The 18,300-nt window shown below is 38.4% G+C and overlaps 1 protein-coding gene across 12 annotated transcripts in view; it reads left to right on the top strand.

The window, feature by feature from the left end:
* Window positions 1-18,300, top strand: part of Phactr2 (phosphatase and actin regulator 2) — a 269,022-nt gene that overhangs the window by 183,259 nt on the left and 67,463 nt on the right. The gene's annotated exons all lie outside the window — the stretch shown is intronic.

The raw sequence follows: 18,300 nt of genomic DNA, 5'->3' as shown, positions 1-18,300 counted from the left end.
AGGGAGGTAAGGGAGGCTTTATTGGGAAGGCAACAGTTAAGTAAAAGTGGGAAGGAGGGAGGGAAAGCCCTTTGATAAATCCTATTAAGTAATTGCACAGGTTAGAGATAGCATGCACTTCCTCCTATCAATAAGGATGTTAACAGAGAGTGATTCTTGTCCTTATAAATTTTAATTTATAATAATTTAATTTAACAATGAAAATGCCTCATAGTCATGAACCTTGTGGTTGTTAATCTTGACATTTGCTGGGCAACACCAAATCATGTAATTTTACTCTATATTATATTTCTACCTGAAGAGGTATAGAAAATCAAAAAAGGGATTGAGCCTTATGATATAAACATTTTGTAATGGCTTTCCTTCTCTCTCTCTCTCTCTCTCTCTCTCTCTCTTTGTTACCAGGGATTAAACCCAGTGGTGCTTAACCAGTGGCCACATCCCCTGCCTTTTTTTTTTTTTATTTAGAGACAAGGTCTTGCTGAGTTGCTTTAGGACCTCTCTAAGTTCCTGAGGCTGGCTTTGAACTTGCAATCCTCCTGCCTCAGCCTCCTGAGCCACTGGGATTACAGGCCTATGCCACCATGCCTGGCATTGCTTCCTTTCTTGACACTAAATCCAGGAGCCAGATTCTGACAAGTTATCAAACCAAAAGTCAAAAAGCCAGCCTCCTAGAGTCCTAGAATCCCTCATATGTTGGTATTTTTTAATTGTAATTTTTTTATTTTTTGGTGGACCACTTTCAGTCACTGCTATTGTAATCATGACCTTCTCAAAAGATGTCATTCTCTATCATTTATCATTTGGTTGGGTTTTTTGGGGGGATGGGGGTGGGGGTGTGTGCATGTGTACAGTTCTAAGAATTTTAGCACGTGTAGGTTTGTATAACCACTACTGCAGTCAGGCTATGTTACAGTTCCATCACTCCCAAAATGTCCCTGGTACAATCCTTTTACAGTCTACTGCTCTTGGCACCCCTTCCTTTGCCATTAACAGATGGCATCACTGATCTGTTCTTCACTTTAGTCTTGTCATTTCAAGAATGTCACATGTGGAGGTTGGGGTCGTGGCTCAGTGGTAGAGTGCTTGCCTAGTGCATGTGAGATGATGGGTTCGATCCTCAGAACCATATAAAAATAACTAAATAAAAGTATTGTGTCCACCGGCAACAAAAACATATTTTTTTAAAAAATGAATATCAAATGGAATCCTTCAGTCTAAAATCTTTTGAGACTGGCGTCTTTCAATCAGCACAGCAGCTTTGAGAGGTCCAACCATGTTGCCACATTTGTTCACTGTTCCTTTTTAAGGATAAGTAGTGCTCCATAGTATAGACCTGCACCATAGTTTGGTTATCCATTCATCCAGTGGAAGACATATTGTTTTTTTCCAGTTTGGGGTAATTACGAAGAAAGTTGATATGCACATTCCTATACAGGTTTTTGTGTAAGCCAAAGTTTTTATTTACCAAGGGAAGATATGTAAGAGTAGGATTCTTGAGTTTTCTGTTAAATGTGTTTATAAGCAATTGTCAAATGCTTTCCAGAGTTTTATATTCCAGCAATGTAGAGAAGTTCTTGTCATTCCATGTCATTGTCAGCACTTGCTGTTGTCATTGTTATTTTTTATTATGGTAAAAAGCACATATGATAAAAATTCACTATCTTAAACATTTTTAAATGTGCAGTTCAGCTGTGATAAGTGGTTTACACTGTTGTGAAAACAGATCTGCACACGGTTTTCATTTTGCAGAACTGAAAGTCTATACCTAGTAAATAACTTCCTTTCGTCCCCTGCTAAACACCCTTCAACTTCCTTTTTTTAAAAATCTCTCTCTCTTTTGTTTGAGACATAGTCTTGTTAAGTTGCCTGGGCTGGTCTCAAACTCATGGGCTCACATGATCCTCTTGTCTCAGCCTCCTGAGTAGATGGGACTACAGGTGTGTGCCTTTTTACCATAATAAAAAATAACATGTCCTGCACCACTATTCCACTTTCTATACCTATGAGTTTGCCTATTTCCCTTACGGAAGTGGAGTCATGCAGCAGTTTTCCTTTGTGACTAGCTTATTCACTTAGCATATGTTGTAGCATGTGACAGTATTTCTTCTCTTTTGGAGGCTGCATGATATATCACATTTTGTCCATCCATTCATTTGTCAGTGGACATGTGTATAGTGTCCACCTTTTGACTGTGGTGAATAGGACCCCTGTGAACCTGCATACGCAGGTTCTGCATACTGACAGTTTTGCTAGGCCTTCTGATAGGGATGAAGTCACATTTTGCCATGGTTGAAATTGGGATTTCCTTAACAGCTGATGATGTTGAACTTGTCTTCATGTACTTCCAGGTACTTATCTACCACTCCTGGTTAGTAAAGTTTCTGTTTGGGTCTTTTGCTTATTTTTTAATTAGACTATGAGATTTGTAAATATTTTCTTCTAGTCCACACCTTGTCTTTTCATTCTCTTAAAAAAATCAATATGTTTTTCAGGCAAAATATTTAATTTTGATGGTCTAGTTTATCAATTTTTTAATATTGCTCTAATTTTGGTATAGTATCTCAGATCTCTTTGCTTAACTCCAGGTCATAAAATTTTTTTTCTCCTATGTTTTCTTTAAGGTTTTTATAGTTTTATGCTTTACATTTAGATCTATGATCAATTTTGGGATAATTTTTATGTACGGTTTGAGGTTTAAGTCCAGGTTCATTTTTTTTAATCCCATTTTTTGAAAAGATTATCTTTTTCTATTAAATTCTTTGCACCATTTTGAAAAATCAGCATATTCATCTTTAATATATCCTTTTTGGTAAAGGTCAATTCAAGTCTTTTGGTTAATTTTTATGGGAAGTTTGTGTCCCTCTGCCAGAGGGGGGTCTGTTTGTTTTATTTTTAGGGGGATTGTTTTTTGTGGTGTTGGGGGGGTCAAGCCCATGGCCTTGTATGTGCTAGGCAAGAGATCTATACTGAGCTACACCCAATCCCTGATAGTTTGTTTTCTTAACACTGACTTTTAAGATGATATTTTCTAAGTACGTTGCTCATTTTAGATTATGTTATCTGGAGCGGTTTCCTGCCAGACTTATCTTTTTATTCATTTACAATGTCTTTTATAGAACATGAGGTCTTCATTTTGATGAAGTACAATTTATCATTTTTTTTTCCTTTTTATATTGTGTTTTTGGTGTCTTGTGTGAGGTTCAGCAGCCTTGGTTGGAAAGGTTATCTTTTCCATATTGAATTGCTTTTGTGCCTTTGTTGCAAATTAATTGGGCACATGTGTGTGGTCTATTTCTGGGCTCACTGTTCTCTTCATCTATGTATCTCTTCCTTCATAATATCGTACGTTTTTGATTACTGTAACATTAAAAGTCTGCGAATTAGATCCTGTGATGCCTAAACTTCATTCTTCATTTTAAATTGTTTGAACTTACCTCGTGTCTTTGTCTTTTCATTTAAATTTTGAAATTGACTTTATTTTCTCAAAAAGCTCCTGCTAGTATTTTTGTTGTGATTTCATTAAATCTATCCTGCAGTTTGGGTGCACTTGATATCTTTTCTGTGTTGAACCTTCTAATCTATGAACTGGTTTGCTTCTCTATTTAATTAGTTTTTCTACTTCTTTCATCAGCATTTTGAAGTTTTGAGAAAACAGTATTAAGTTTACACTTAAGTAATAGTTTCCTTTTTTAGCTATTGTGAATTATAACTATTTTAAAATATTTATAAATGTTCACCTCTACTTAATCATTGCTAGCTTATGGAAATATAAATGTATGCTTTCTTACCAAACTGACTTGTTAGTTTTAGTAGTTCTAGTGAAGGTTGCTGGGGACTTTCTTTTATTAAGAATAATGATATCATCTTTATGACATCTGTAATTGGGAAAGGTTTATCTCTCCCTTTCTAATCTGTATGACTTTTATTTCTTTCCTTGCAGTAGCTGGGATGTCTACTCTAATAGTGAATAGGAGCAGTGAAAGGGAACATCCTTGCCTTCTTCCCATCCTTAGGGCTAAAGCATGCGTTAAGCATGATGCCTGCCGAATGTGTTTTGTAAGAGCACTTTGTTTTGTTCTTGGTGGGTTTTTTGTTGTTGTTGTTGTTTGTCTGTTTGTTTTTAGAGTATTTATTACATATGACTAGTTGTTGAATTTATTAAATGCTTTTTCAGCATCAATTGATATGATCATATAAGTTTTCTTCTTTAGACTGTTATAATATTTGGTTACATTGATAGATTTTTGAATATGGAACCAATTTTGTATTCCTGGGGTAGACTCCACTGGATTGTGGTATTATTTATTATTTTTATTCATTACAGGATTTTATTGGAATATATATACATGTATATATATGTACATATGTATACACATGTGAACATGTGTATTTATTTATTGGAATATATATACTTTGTGTAAGCCAAAGTTTTCATTTACCAAGGGGAAATGTGTAAGAGTAGGATTCTTTATGTAAGAGTAGGATTTTTTTTTTATGACTGAGTTCACTTAGCACAATGTTTTCAAAGTTAATCTATCTTGCAAGATGTGTCAGTACTTTACTTCATTCCACTGCTGACTATATTTCATTGTATAATTATGCCACATTTCATTTATCCATTCATAAGTGGATGGACTTTGGGCTGTTTCTGCTTTGGGCTATTATGAATAATAACAGCATTTGTGTATGTTTTAGTTTGGCATTATGTTTTCACTTTTCTTGGTGAATTCCCAGAAATGGAATTGCTGAGCTATATGGTAATTCAATATCTAACATTTTGAGACTGCCAAATGGTTTCCCAAAGTGGCTGCACCATTTTATATTCCCACCAGCAGTGTATGGGCATTCCGGTTGCTCCACAGTTTGAGCCACATTTGTTATCATTGGTCTTTTTTATTATGGCCATCCTGATGGGTATGCAGTTGTTTCTCCTGTACTCAGGATTCTTCTCTTTCCTCCTTACTTTTTTTTATTTTCCATAAGCACATTTTGCCTTCTAGCATTTGTAAATCATTTTTTTTAACATTTATCCTCTGGCCCTGCTTCCAGGAGATTATAAATTCTCTGGGATTTTCTTTGTAATCTCTGGGAAGATCTTGAAGTAAGTAGAATAGAGCTTGGCTTATGTTGAGTATTCAGTAAATGTTTGTGAAACAAATGAATTAGTGAAAGGCCCTTGATGGGCCTTATCCCATCTCATCTATGGAGTGTTTGCCAGTGACTCTTCATAATTGGAAAGGGCTAGAATGGGGATATACCTTTTATCAAGTTTTCTTTAGTGTCGTATCACTGAGAATTACCTAAAAGAGCCTTCAGAAGCCTGAGAAAGCCATAATAGACAAAATAAGTATTTCACCAGGGTAATGGATGGGGTAAAGACCTATTCCCTGATGAACGGATTATGAACTTAAGTGACTATATGTTACCATGTATGGCAACATGAAGGTCACCTTGGGGGCATCATTGACCAAAAAAAGGAGGCAGATGGGGTTGTGTTTTAGTGTACCTGTGTATTTTATAACTAAACCTAATCCAGTCAAATGAGTGTTAGAAATTCTGTGAGTAAAGATGATAGCATAATTTTATCACATATACTTTTTTGAAATTCTTACCTTGTTTTCCTAATGGTACAGTATGGTGTCAGAATAGGTTTCCTCTTTATGTCTAACATGCTTGACATATATAGGAGACTAAATGTTCCTCTTTTTTTCTCCCAATAGAATATTTTTTTTTCTTGGCTCAATCTTTGTATACATATGTGGGTGGAAAGAATCATTATAGCTCCACCTTTTATTTCTGAAGCATTTATTATTTATCAAAGGTCTATTCTAATAAGGGTGAAGCCCATTTATGAGAAAGAGTAATATCACACTAGAGCTAGGTTTGGGTGCTTTTGTCAGAATGGAAATCAGTGGTTTCATACGTATAGTAACCTTCCACCACAAGTTTAAAATAGCCAGCTGCACAATAAAAGGGCCAAACCATCAGGACCCACCTTCTACAGATTAATATAAACCATGGACTCTTGTTTCTAAATAGAGTTGAGAAGACTCCCTTGCTTCCTGTACATTTGGGAGAATGGGCTATTACCTGTTTAATCCAAGCTGAGCTTGGGGTTTAAATCTGTGGCTCCATAGATCTGACTAGTATCTCAAGGGCCCAGACTTTTCCAGAAGGAGTTAGTTCTTCTAGGGCCTGGGAACTCAAAGAAGCAGTGTACAGAATCGGTCTCAAATGAACTGATTTCTGATTATAAATGACATTTTTAAAAATCATGTTCACTCGATTGAAATGTATTCTTGTTAGCTTTGCTTTCCTGTTTAATATTTCTTTGTCATATTTGAGTCTGAAGAGGGATATGGAGGAAAGGAGCAATGTTCCCATCAATCTTTTAATAAAATGAGGCTTCCATCGGGTTGACACAAATGAGCTTGCTTTGCTTCAAGAGAGGATCTGATTGTTTATATCCCTTATTTGGGTGAATAATTTCCTAATTTCATTTTCCTTTGGAATGGTGCCATTTTAAACCTGTCTAAGGGTACCACAGAACTCCTTCTGGCCTGGGTCAGAGAACTCACGTCAGGAAAGCCCATTATTTTATTTCCTTTGCATATTATTTCCCGTTGTGGTTCAGATTTGTTTTTTTCATCCTGTGATGAATCCGGTCGTTATCACAGGAGCTAAATCCTGGAAAGTGACTGTTTTCTGGCTTGCGTATTTTCCTGAACTGTTTCCCACTTGGTATACAAGCTGCCATCTTAATTCCTCTTTCTTTTGCGGTAGGTGGAAGTCATTTACTCATCTAGACTTAGAACACATTTTGTCCCAAGTTTTCTTCAGCCACTTCCAGAATCCAGACTCTAGGTCTTGAAACTCGTACTCATGAAATTTCTTTTTATTTTAAAGTATAAATGTTTACTTGTTAACTCTTATAACATAGAATTTAAGAGGCTACCTGAGAAATAGAAGAGAGTAAGAATATGGTTGGAAAAAAGACTGAATACTGGAAAAGTTAGGAAATTCGTCATGCATCAGCATGGTTAAAATTCCTTTTCATTAATTTTTTCATCTCAGCATTTATGTAGTATAAAAAAGTTTCATAATTTATTTTTTCTAAATGGTAGTAGGAAAAGTACATAACATAAAATTTACCAGCTTAATCATTTTTAATTGTATAGATCACTAATGTTAAGTATATTCACAGTGCTGTTAACAGACTTAACAAACTTTTCTACTTGCAAAAACTAAATTACCATTATAGCAATTCTTCAGCTGGGATTGTGGCTCAGCAGTGGAACATTTACCTAGCACTTGAGGCCCTGGGTTTAATCCCCAGGACCACCCAAAACAGCAACAACAACCTCTCAGTTTTTCCTTCTCCTAACTCCTATAGTTTGTTTTTAAAGGAAACCTTAGATGAAAACAACCAGGATGCCATCTAAAGTTTAATCATTGATTTTTTGGGGGGGGTGGGGGTTATTGAACCAGGGATTGAACTCAGGGGCATTCAATCACTGAGCCACATCTCTAGCCCTATTTTGTATATTATTTAGAGACAGGGTCTCACTGAACTCAGTTTAGCACCTTGCTACTGCTGAGGCTGGCTTTGAACTCACAATCCTCCTGCCTCAGCTTCCTGAGCTGCCGGGATTACAGATGTGCTCCACCATGTCTGGCTAGTCATTGATTTTTAATCAGGCATTGCTGTATTGCTCACATTATGTACTTCTTTCTTTCTGCTGAGTTTTTCAATTCTTCTCATACTAAAAAAAAAAAAAATCAAATGAATTATCACCCTGAGATTTAAAAAATGTTCCCTTTGGGTAGATATCACCTTGATATCTACCCACATAATTTATGCAATTTACTAAATGTGTAGCATTATGAAATAGAGTACTTTTCTGAAAAATTGAAAGCCAAAAAACCCTTTATTTATTATTCATTTGAAATTTTACTTAGGATTAAACTTAATGTTGGAAGATGAAATGTAGGTATTAATCACAATAACTCATTCTAGTTACCTTTTTTCTGTGACCAATGCTGTTTTAAATGCTTGCAATCTTCCCAATTACTCTGTATGTTACAATTACAAACCGAATCTTACTAATGAATGAGCAGTGGGGCACATAAAGGTCAAACAATTTGCCCTAAGATCCAGAGTTTGTGATTAGCATAATCCATATTTGAACCTTTTTAGATTGGCTCAAGATTTCATTCTTAATCTCTGTACCATGCTGCTTTTAGGTGGATAGGAACATCAGAGTAAAACTGCCAGTTGGATGTTAGCAAAGGTCTATACAAAGGTATACGGAGAAAATGGAAAATAGAATGAGAAAAGTCTAATATATTTGTCTATATTTTGTGTCAAGCGTATGATAAAACGTTTAATCACCCTGATATCTATCACATTATGGTCATAGTGCCTCCGTTCTTCTTCTTTTTTAAATATATATATATAGTTGTAGATGGACATAATATCTTTATTTTGTTTATTTATTTTTATGTGGTGCTGAGGATTGAACCCAGTGCCTCACACATGCCAGGCGAGCGCTCTGCCACTGAGCTACAACACAGCCCCCCTTTGTTCTTATATGTAGAAACTAAGACTCAGAGAGGTTTAGGAGCCCATCTGGATTACCTGCTAATAAAATGCAGCATCTGTTTTGAACACAGAGGGCCTCTTAGAGGTGAGCATATGTCCTGTATAGAAGTATTCTTCTATGTTGAACTCTGTTAAATATAATACACATTTTTTATAAAAATAACATTTATTCCATACTTCTATGTGAATATTATATATAATATATACAAAAACTCCTATGTAGAATTACTTCTTCACAGGACATGTTCTGACTCTTAAGAATTACATATAATACACATGTGTGTATATTAAATAGAAATCCATTTTATAATATAAAATATACTGTTTTATATCATATTTTACGAGGAATGTATACCTTCTGATCCATGTTCTATTTTCTGGTCTTTCAATTTTACTATCCCACTCCTGGGTTTATACGCAAAGGATTTAAAATCAGCATACTACATGGTAGAGCCACATCAATGTTTATAGCAGCTCAACTCGTAATAGCTAAACTATGGTGTCCTTCAACAGATGTATAGATAAAGAAAATGTGGTATATATACACAATGGAATATTCTCAACCTTAAAAAAATGAAATTATGGCATTTGCCAATAAATGGACGGAGCTGAAGCATATCATGCTAAGCAAATAAGCAAATCCAAAAAAAAGTGAAGGCCATGTTTTCTCTGATATTCGGATGCTGATTCACAATGGGAGGGGGGCACTAGGGAAGAATAGAGGTACTTTGGATTAGGTAGAGGGGAGTGAAAGGAGGGGAGGGGGCAAGGGGTAGGAAGGATGGTAGAATGAATCAGACATTATTACCCTATGTGTACCTTGATTACACAACCAGCCTGATTCTACATCGTGTACAACCAGAAGAACGAGAAGTTATATTACATTTATGTATGATGTGTCAGAGTGCATTTTACTGTCATGCATAACTAATTAGAACAATTTTTTAAAAATTTAAAAAATGGTGAGACCCTGATATTACCCTCATAATCAGAATTTGAGACAGTGGGAAGGGAGGTTATGGAAAGAGAGAGTATTTGTCGAAGTTGAAAATGACCCTTGCTCTCAAACTTTAATCTTTATAGTTTCAACCACAATGAAAAGACATATTTACCCAAGCCCTATTTTTTGTGTAATCTTGGAAAATAAAAGTTTTCAGTCAAGTTACCCTTTGTCCTAACACTGCAAGACCAAAGAGGAATCAGAGATAGTTTACCCCTCCTGCTTTAATCTAGATCCAGACCAGTTTTGCCAGAGGAATATTGTTCTTTACAAATATTGCCATTCCATTGTGTAGGCAAGATAGTGGAGAGAAGAGAGAAATGTGTAAAATGCTCAAAAAAATCAAAAGTGTTTAATCACCCTGGCAATCTAGTCTGGTAAGATATGTATATATCTTACAAAGTGTATGTATCTTAAAAGTGATCAATGTGGATTTTAGAAAATTGGTTCTCAAATCTTCTTACTAACTTATATTGGGTTGCCCCCACCTATTAGTCTGAGTTGATGATTTTATGATGTGTGCTGTTCATAGATTAACTAAATAAAAAGAAGCTGTTAAGATTGTACACTCCCCATATTAAAAAAAATGGCCTATGATATGAAGAATTTCAGACACCCTAAACTCAAGTAGTAGAATTTGATATTTAAATGAGTGGGAATGTCCTGATCTGGATAGTTTAGTGTCACCAAGATCTCTTTTGTATCTAATCTTTCTTGTCACCGACTGCCAGATCTTTTTTTTTTTTTTTTCCCTGACTGCCTGATCTTAAGTGAGAGGAGATACCCCATCTTGATCAGAACTGTGGACTCTCTGAAATGCGTAAGAATATTTGAGCCCGATCATGCAGTAGGTGTCAGGAGGTCAGGCTCTCTGAAGCTTCTCTTGTAATAGATATCATTCATGATCAAGTATGAAAACCCTCGTCACCATGAACAGCTAGGATTCACATTGGAGTCATTCCTCTAGCCTGTTCTTCTGGTAGGAGATCAGGATGCTGTGATATTCTAGGGATGATCATCACTATCCTCATTTCAAACGTCCATCCTTTCTGTGGTATCACCAGGTCTTGGGTGTATCCTCATAAAAGTACCAAGAAATGGAAATGTACCATCTTTTTATTGAACTGGATGAATCAAAAAGCACCTGTTTTGGGCATTTGTGTTTCCCACGAGTTCGAAAGAGTCAGAGTGGTAGGAGGAAGGACTGGGTGGGTGTGTTCCCCGAAGCACATAGGCCCAGGCCTCTGATTACTCTCCTGAGATTACTTGTACTTCCTGCCCCATCTGGAATTGAGCACTTGTTCATTGTTCAAGTCCTGAACCTTTATCCCTTGATAATAAATCCCAGGTCCCCTCAGGTTGATCTGCCATAGCCATTCGCTGCTTGCCTCCTGCAGAAGAAGTGATTTTGGGCTTCTGCTGTTTGCACAGGTCAAAGGCAGTCACCTCATGTCTCCTCCCGCCTGAACCTCTCCTGTCAATCTTGCCTCCTGAAATTTTAAAACTATTACATACATTTGTTCCATGAAAAAGCATGATGCTGAATGTTTGTAAAACATCTTTTATGCAAAAAGGACAAAATGAATATCTGATAATGAATATCTGAATTTTCCCCCAGGAAATCTAGAAGGAGACACAATACCCAATCAAAGTTGTTAATTGCTTGTAGAGTGGGAGGAGGTTTATTTGAATTGGTGAAGGGCAGAATGAGAGTAAGAATTATAACTTTAGCCTTTTATGATTTGAACTGTGAGAATACACAACCATCTAAGGGCTGGGGATGTAGCTCAGAGGTAGAGCTCTTGCCTAGCATGTGCAAAGCTCTGGGTTCTCTTTCTGATACCATTACATAAATAAATAAAATGAACTTGGAAAGATTGTTCTTCCATCTGAAGTCTTAAAGAAAAATTAGAAAACATTGTACCTTTCATGGGAAAGTTGAAATCTTTTAAATTATCAATGCAGATTGGAGAAGACAGAGTGGGTAGGCTTTTAGTTAGACACAATTAAGTTCAACCAGATTCTAGCTATGACAAAAAGGTATTTAGCCTCTCCAAGTTTCAATATCCTTATTTGCATGGGAGTAATAAAAATAATTGATTATTCTATATTTTAGGTATACTGGTGGGGGCCAACAATAATTATAAAAATGCTCTCTAAGGACAAAATATAGAAATGATTACTCTCCGGTTTCTGGGGGGAAGTTGTGACACTAATGTCCCAAGAGAAGGGACATCTTCCTCTTTCTTTAGACTTAACCAAGTTTCAAACTCAAGGAGGGGGGAGCAAAAAAGAGAGTTTATTTACTTCTCCTTTCATATTTCTACCATGCAGACCTAGAGGATCTTTGGTCTCTGCTAGAAGAAAATTCAATTTGAAAAACTTTAGTTGACACGTTTTTGATTAGTCAGGGCTCTTTATTGTTGATGAATCCTAAAAAGGCTTAAGCAAACAGAATTTATTGGTTCATGTAACAGAAAAGCCCATGGTTATAGGGTTCAAACATAGGATTCAGTCCAGGGTTCAGGCACTATTGGATTCAGATATTAAAAGCTATTATTAGGAATCTGTGTTTTTCTATCTGCTGAGTCAATGTTCTAATATATTGGCTTTTTTGTTTGTTTGTTATTGTTGTTGTTTACAACTTAAGGTCTCCTCTTGTGCAGGTAAGGTGGTCACTACAAATCTAGGCTCATGTTCAGCAAGTTTTAACAGCTCCAGAAGGAGGAGAAAGGCTTGCATTCCTATTACTCCAGCAAATTTCTTGGGCTTGGATTTCATTGGTGGGACTTGGGCATGTTTCTCTCTCTGAGCCAGTCACTGTACCAGGCTAATACCATCTCTTACTGGAAAAACCTGGGAGCCCTCAAGCCTAGAGGCTAGAAGGGAAAAATGGTTTCCTAAAAGACAAAAATCAGGGGTCTGTTTCTAAAAGAAGTGGGAAAAGATGCTGTGCATGCCTTCTTCCCTGCCCCCACCAGACATTTAGATTACCCAATGTCTTCTCTGTACAATATGATTATTTTTTGTTATTATGAGTAAAAAACAAGACATCCCTCCAAGGGCCTCTACTAGAATATACAACTATGTGCACATGAATTTAGCAATAAACAATGTACAAGTGGCACATGCTATAAGAGAAATAACAGTAAGAGCTGATATTTGTTGAATGCTTTCTAAATTCTAGGTAATGGTCTGTGCACTTTATCTGGTTTCAGTTATTTGATCTCCTCAAGAACCAGTAAGGTAGCAGCCATGATCCTATTTTGCAGATGAAAAGGCTGAGGCACAGAGAAATTACTTGGAAGGTGCAAGATAGTGAGATTGCCCAACAGGGGGCGCTATTTGAAGACTTCTTAAATTCTAGGGAGGATTTCACCTGAGAGAGAGAGAGAGTGTCGAATGCAAGGAACATTAAACGTAAATGAAGGAACAGAGCTGAGGAGTTGCCACAGATGTTTAGGAAATGATAAGAAGTAAAGTTTGACTTTAACATTGGACGTATTTAAAAAAAAAAAGGGGGTACAAAAAAAGTGAGGAGAAGATGGATTAGCAGGGCCAGATATAAAGCTGGTTGCTGCTCCAAAAAGTTCAGCTCTGCTTTAATCTGAGCATTTTTGAGCAGGGGAATGGCATGATCAGATAAACAAGAAAATGGCCAGACCTCTGTATGTTTTCAGGTGGGGGAGTTGGCTTTATTTCTCTGCTTTACATTCTTGAGATGTTTTGGAAGGCTTTTTCAATGTGGCTGTTGGGTGGCGCTGGGGTGGTTATTTCTTTAAACGACCAGCCACCTAGCCTCCATGAAGAGTCTTTTAGAAAGCAGACCATTTTCTGACGTTCTATTTTCTGTAACTGCTCTTGAAGAGGAGTAAAGCCAAGCCAGCTCTTATAGAGCACTTTCAACCCAGGACAAGTGGTTTTCTGTGTTTCTGTCACACTTTTACAGTAAGGCCATTCACTACTCAGAACCAAGAAGATAACAAGGCACGCTTATTTAATAGTCTCTGTTTGCTCTTCTATTTTGTTCAGTCATTAAACGGTGTTGGAATTGAGAATTAGGACTCTCTTTCCTCGCCAAATGAAAACACAAGTGACTTGTTGACTACAAGATTTACTCTCACAGATACTTCCAGAGTAATATGAAATCCAGGCCAAGTATCCACTGAACAGAGCCGGTGGCATATGCCCCAGCCTTTTTTTTTTTTTTTTTTTCCCTGAATGCAGGCTCCACGGCTACCACTGCATGCCCAGGACATCATAAATCACTTCTAATTTATGAAGCGCCCAGCCAGTCGTGTGCTACACCCTGCTAGCTGCTGGTGTCTGTCCTCTGCACACTATGGGCTCCCTTCTTCAGTGCATACAGAGCCTTTTTTCAGAAGATCCATAGGACAGAAAGCCGAGAATTTTCCCTTAGACCTTCTCAGCCAAAGAGTAAAGGAGGGAGAAGACAGAAAGCTCTTGTTCCTTCGAGTTTTCCACAAGCCACCCTTGCTTTCTCCGAAATAGGGAGGTTGGGAAGGGACAGAAAGTAAGACCGTTATAGTCCCTAGCCTATTCTCTTTTATTCACTTATTTAACAGATACACGTATATTCAGGGTGCCAGTAACCTGCATACGAGTCACTACTGGAGACACAGCAGTAAGCAGAGTTTTGGTTCTCTGAGATTATACTTATACGTGTCAGGGGATGACACATTTTGCAAGGAAATAAGGTGGATAAAGATGAGAAGGGGAGGTAGCAATTCAGATATACCTTGAAAGGTTTCTAATAAGGGGACCTTTGAGCAGAACTTGAATGTCATGATGGGGTGAGTCAAGCTGGGGAGATAGTTTCTTGGTAAAGACAGAGGCCACCATGCAGAGGCATGCCTGGGGAAAGAGGGGACAGCAGGGACTGGAGGAACTAGAGTGAAATAGCCAGGAAGGGGTGGTTGGGAGACAGGCAGGTGGGAGAGGGGACATCCTCAGGAGGCTGCCTTAGTGACCCATGCTGAGGAGTTGAGATGCTGTTCAAACTGAGATGGAGAGCAGCTGGGAGTCTGGGGAAGACTGATCCTTTTCCAACTCTTGAGAAACGGGAGTGTAAGCTTGAAGTCAGGAACATGGGGATCATGCTTCCTTCACTTTCAGAGAGAATCCAAATTAGTGTTGTCGTAATCAGGATCGAAATGTCAAAGCATTAATTCACCCAGTGCAGAATAAGATACAGAAACCATGATTCTGCTTGATCCCAATATAAGAATCGCTCATGCTTTTTCAATTAGGAGAGAAGAGAGAAACCCTGAGCCATTTATTTACTCAACAGGTGAGGGTCCTTTTCCTGGAGAGAGACTGCTACTACCTCTGGTGACCTGCAGTCCTCAGCTCTCTTCCCTGGCAATATTTTGTTTATGCTACAGCTGTGGGGACCCCCACTCATATTATTAAGGCAGCTGCGCAGATTGGGATGAGCTTCAGAGTCAAACAGCAGCTGCTGCAATTCCTAGGACCACAAACAACTTCTAAATAGTCTAGAGCTACCAAAAAAAAAAAAAAAAACCTACGTTTGATTAATGTGCAGAAGTTACAGAGAATTGAGACTTGGATGTCTCATGAGGAACAACTCCCTAAAAATGAGGGTGATCGATAACTGAACTGGACATTGAGGGAAAGTGAGCATCCTGCCCCTGGAGGTTTGAGAGCAGGTGAGCACACGTCAGAAACGTTCCTGAGATGCCCCTGTCTTCTGAGGCACGTTGAACTAGAATGACCTCCCAGATTCGTTCCAATGTAGAACCCGTCAAAGTGCCCAGTGAATGTGCTCTGCAAACACACAGACACTATATAAACACAGGGCAAATATTTTAAAAGGTGAAGAATGAGATACTTGTACTTTGGTGAGAGCAGGGGTTGGAATTTTGTGCCCAACAACATACCTTCCAGGCTCAGTGGGCTCCAGTTTGTTCTCATTGGCCCTGTACACAGTTATCTGCATTATGTGTTAAAAATGCTTTCAGCCAGAGACCAAACAAATAGCCAACGGCATTTTCCTATCAGGGCCTGTTTATAGGAGGTAGAGCAGAAGAACAAAGCTGTTGCTTTTGATTGCTGGCAGAAAGCCAACCAATGCTGCTGCTTCAAAGCTCCAGGATTTATATAGAAAAAAAAAAAAAAGGGAGGATTTTCTTTTTTCTTTCTTTCTTTTTTTTTTTTTATAAAGCAAAGATTAAGTTAGAATTAAAGCAAGAGAAAACCCAAAATTCAAACTGAAAAATCCTCTGGGATCCATAACAGAAAGGCAGAAATGTAAACAAAATACATTCCAGGCTATGAGATGAGTTTTTGGTGTAAGAATGAAAGTTTTCTATGGTGCCCATAGCAGAGATTACAGAATGGCCTTCATCCATGATACAAGCTCACATGATATCTAAGCTGGACGATTTGTCCTTAGTGGTCATTGACTCTTGTCCCTTGTTTTACAGATCATGAATTAGAGGCCCTGGAAATTGAAGTGACTTCCCAAGGTCACCCAACTTGTTGCAGGAGTTCTGGGACTAGCATCCAGAACTTCTGATAACTGCATTGTGTTTTAGGCAATTTTACTGACTTTACTGAGCAGAGAGTGGATGAAGATAAGAAAGACAGCAAGAGTGGCTGCATTTGGAATTGGCAGTGTGTTAGTGTTGCCAGAATGTGACTGACCCTAGGACCAGCAGCACATGCTGCTGCAGTTGCCACCCCTAGCCACAAGTTTAGGGCAGAACAGCCGGGAGGTTATGGCCCATCCCAGGAATGGGGGCTGAGACACCTGTTGCAAGAGGTCTCTAGAATCGTGCCGCCCTCAGATCCCAGGCGAGCCTGAATGGGCGTGGGCAATCTTTGGAAGGCTGCAGTGTCTGGGGTTCTTCTAAACTACCTGCAAAATCTCAGCAATGCTCCACCTGTCATTGTGGGTGCTGTTGTGTGGCTTCCTGCACTGAGAAGCGTTCTCTCCTTTTAGACAAGAGTCTGAGCAAATTGAAACTGCATTTAAACAGCAGCACTCTTTGTATCAGAAAGAGAGCCTATGGAAGAATCCCTCGCCTCCTGCCCTATTAACGTTGTCCTTTGAAATCATCAACCTTTGAGTGAGCTGTGGTTAGTTGCTTCTGGAAGAGAGGGTGGGGAACCGGGTGGGTGAGTAACCTAAAGGAAGAGAGGGGAAGCTTTCATGTATGTCTCCTGGAAAATCAGGTGCTCATTGGCATTCTTTTTATTCTATCCAAAATATGTTGACAGAACTTACAATAAAGAGCATAGACACTATACATATAAATGAAGTCAGAGAGCCGGGAAGGAGAAAACATGAATTGGCAATGTGAACCAGGGGTAAATCTCAAGTTCTATCAGAACTTTCTAGAAACCAGGATAAAAAAGAAACACACAATTGCCAGCTATCAGAAAGGGGAACAAATCCAATTTCTTCAAGAGAGACTAAGTGTTGCTATTCTGGGGCTCATGCCATTAGTAAACACTGAGGGAGACTTTCATGTACTTGATACTAAGCTCACTGCTTGGGGCATGTCTGCCCTCCCCTCTCTCCCATCAATGTCCTTGCTTCAGGCCACCTGGAGCACAGGAGAAAACATGTTTTTAGTGTATCACATGCTCTTTTTGTGTTTGTCAAGGCAAGTCTGAGGGTAATGGACTTTAGTTTGCCTTTGGTTCAGCTGAAATTGTGTTGCCAGAGTAGTTCTGGGATTTGCAGATTGTAAAACCAGGAATGGGAATATTATGGAAGTCAGAAGTCAAGGCTTCCTGGGCTGCCCAGTCTCTCCCAACATACCTTTCTTTCTCCTCAAAGTGTCCTAAACCCCTTACCTTGCCCTTCTCTGCTGTGACAAGTTACTTTTTTGAACAAAGCGTCTGGAGGGAATAGAGTTTTTCAGGACATATTTCAGGGGGAAGTTGACTCAGGATTGGTAGGTAACGTGACTTTGTCCCTGAAACCAGGATAGGGAGCTAATGGTTCCATAGACACTGTAGGGTACAGAAACCAAAATTATGCACATACAAGCACTATGGATGTCCTGCCCCCATGACCTTGAGCTCCATTCCAAAGTTGTGCCAGGAATACAGATCCCTTCCAAAAGATGGAAGACTTGGTGTTATGACCGTGTCCCCTCATGTGCCTGTGAAAGCTGCCAATTCTTAACACCCTTCTCTACCTTCCTAAGACTTGGGTTAGTCATACCAGAAGCCTCTGGAATTTGTGAATATGGGAGTGTAAAGAGTTACAAAAATGCAAATCGCTGAACTTTTATCACAGATCGTATGAGAGAAAACTCTAGAAAAGTCTTCCCTTCTCACTGGGGTTCTGATGAGTTACCTGAATGTCTACTGGGAGTTTGTGGTTTGTTGTTTTTAAAAGCAAACATAGGTATCCTCTTCATAACTATATATCCATAAAAGCACATGTGTTGAAACGACTCATTATTAAAAGAAGCAATTTCAAAGCACAAAGTGGCCTCTATCTCTGTAGTTGGTATGGAATATTGTGTCTGGATCCCTAGCCACAGATTACCATTTGAAAGACAGGGTTGGTGGCTGGGCTAAAGATCATGATGTGGAGTCATTTGTCCTTGTCCTGAGTTGTTTCAGCTCCATTCACACCTTTTGTGGGGCTGGGGTTGAAGCCCTCATAGGAACAGAATGAGTGTATTCAATTCTA

This window comes from Ictidomys tridecemlineatus, chromosome 8, assembly GCF_052094955.1.
Source record: "Ictidomys tridecemlineatus isolate mIctTri1 chromosome 8, mIctTri1.hap1, whole genome shotgun sequence".
Taxonomy (NCBI): domain Eukaryota; kingdom Metazoa; phylum Chordata; class Mammalia; order Rodentia; family Sciuridae; genus Ictidomys; species Ictidomys tridecemlineatus.
This window is presented reverse-complemented; position numbering and strand designations above follow the sequence as displayed.